The sequence below is a fragment of the Nicotiana tomentosiformis genome, chromosome 2, assembly GCF_000390325.3.
Source record: "Nicotiana tomentosiformis chromosome 2, ASM39032v3, whole genome shotgun sequence".
NCBI lineage: Eukaryota > Viridiplantae > Streptophyta > Magnoliopsida > Solanales > Solanaceae > Nicotiana > Nicotiana tomentosiformis.
Window position 1 is genome coordinate 175756911 of NC_090813.1, and position 2479 is coordinate 175759389.

Genomic DNA, 2479 nt, shown 5'->3' on the forward strand with positions numbered 1-2479 from the left:
GGGATTAAGCATATATTGCGATATTTAAAGGGAACTCTTGATATGGGTTTGTTTTATGCTAACAAAGATAGTGCAGATCTTGTTGGTTATGCAGATGCAGGTTATTTATTTGATCCCCATAAAGCTAGATATCAAACCGGGTACGTGTTTACATGTGGAGGTACTATTATATCATGGCGCTCCACAAAATAATCTATTGTTGCTACTTCTTCAAATCATGCTGAAATAATAGCTATTCATGAAGCAAGTAGGGAATGCGTATGGTTGAGATCAATAATTCATTTTATTCGAGAAAAATGTGGTTTGGAATGTGAGAAAAGATCCACAATTTTATACGAAGACAATGTTGCATGCATAGCCCAATTGAAGGGAGGATTTATAAAAGGAGATAGAACGAAGCACATTTCACCAAAATTATTCTATACACACGATCTTCAGAAAAATGGTGACGTTGATATGCAACAAATCCGTTCAAGTGACAATCCGGCAGATTTATTCACCAAATCTTTACCAACTTCAACTTTTGAGAAGATGGTATACAAGATTGGAATGCAGAAACTTAAATATTTAAAACAAGGTTTTCATCAGGGGGAGTAAAATACGCGATGTACTCTTTTTTTCTTATTAAGGTTTTTTTCCACAGGGTTTTCCTTATAAGGTTTTTAATGAGGCAGTTAGCAATGCGTATTACTAAATATGTGTACTATTTTTCCTTCACTAGAATTTTTTCCTACGGAGTTTTTCCTAGTAAGGTTTTAACGAGGCACATTATCTTTTAATGAACATCCAAGGGGGAGTGTTATGAATATATTATATTATGGATGTTCATTTAGTACTCCGTTGTAAATAAGATTCCTGAAGAAGTTTATCCATATGAGACTCCACCATAAATATGTTTATCTATTTAGTACTCTATTGGAAATAAGCCTCATGAAGAAACTTATCCTTTCGGTACTTCGCTATGGATAAATATTACCCATGATAGAAGATTATCTATATCTGGCATAACAGTTTAGAGCAGCAGCTTACAAACAGCTTACACAGCAGCTTACAAGCAGCTTACACAGCAGCTTGCAGTAGCAGCTTACACAGCAGCTTCCTTTCTTCTATAAATAGAGGAGAATTTAGTTCATTATGTACAGAAGTTTGAAGTTTGAATAATATATCAGTTTCTCTCTATACTTGTCTTTACTTTACACTCTATATTTTATAACAACAATTTATTTTTTGTTTATTATACATGGTATTATAATCCCGGTATATATAATCATGATCAAATACTTCTCTTCTTTTTTTTTCCCTGCAAAAATCCAAACACTTTTTCTTACTTACACATTTTCCCCCAAAACAAATTTTACACGTCTCGTTTCTGGTAAGTGGCTTTTGGCTTGGATGGAGGGGCCACATATTCCGACAAAAACAAAACACCTGGCAATTAAATAGGGCTGACTGACGAATGTTTCAGTTTACGAGGTAAGGAGGGGGTGTTGTAGCACCATCAAAATCACATCTTCATCATTGCTTAGCTTATCGCGTAGGGGTTTCACCCTCCTGAAGTAAAGTATCATCCCTCTCATTTGGTGTCCATAACCCATTTGTGATTCTTTTGGACAAGAGTGACAAAAATATGTGTTTAAAAAAAAGAGTGACATTTCTATATATAACGTTCTTTTAAAGAGCGCTATATTTTAATGGAATTTTGACTATTAAAGTATAGCGCTCTTTAAAATAAATAGCGATATATATATATATATATATATATATATATATATATATATATATATATATATATATATATAACGCCACTGTAAATCGCGCTATACATGGCTGATAAGACAGTTATGCATAGCGCGGTATATAATACCGCGCTATATATGTATAGCGCAGTTATATACCGCGCTATACATAGATAAATAAATGCTCCCCCTCCTTCTTCCCCACATTCGAACCAGACGACCCCCCTCCCCTCCCCCCAATTTTAATTCTGAATCCCCCCCCCAAATTTTCTTTTAAAAAAATTATAGTGGACCCCACCCGTCACACAAAAAGATAAGATTGTACGTCCCACATCCTAGCCAAGCCTTCTATTGTTGTGGTTTCCTCGTTTCGGGCTCAAATTTTCAATTCATCGACTTTTCGAAAAACATAAATCGAGTTATTCCGATTTAGTTTATGTCGAAACTCGTATAATAATGCATATTAGTTGTTTTGAATGTGTTTCCTTATTGTTTTGTATTTTTTTTTTTTACGATTAAACTAGTATGTTATTTTTATCCGGACTAAGATATTAATGTTCTAAAAAAATATGTAAAAATTGAGAAATCATTATTTTTTGTTAATAAAAATGTTAATAAATTTCTTTTACTGTTTTATATGTATTTTAGTGAATGTTTTGTGATTAAAATGTATTTGTTGTTTTTATCTATTTTAGATTATTTATTTGCTTAAAGACTAGTGCCCTTTTAGCGTAGTAAAATGT

General features: G+C 32.9%; 1 long non-coding RNA gene across 1 annotated transcript; it reads right to left on the reverse strand.

The window, feature by feature from the left end:
- Positions 1-796: 796 nt before the first annotated feature.
- LOC138905724 (uncharacterized) lies at positions 797-1145 on the reverse strand. The gene is made up of 2 exons (XR_011413579.1): positions 1030-1145; positions 797-993 (listed from the first exon to the last, which is right to left on the reverse strand). It is a non-coding gene; the product is annotated as an uncharacterized lncRNA (long non-coding RNA).
- Between the last annotated feature and the right edge of the window lie 1334 nt (positions 1146-2479).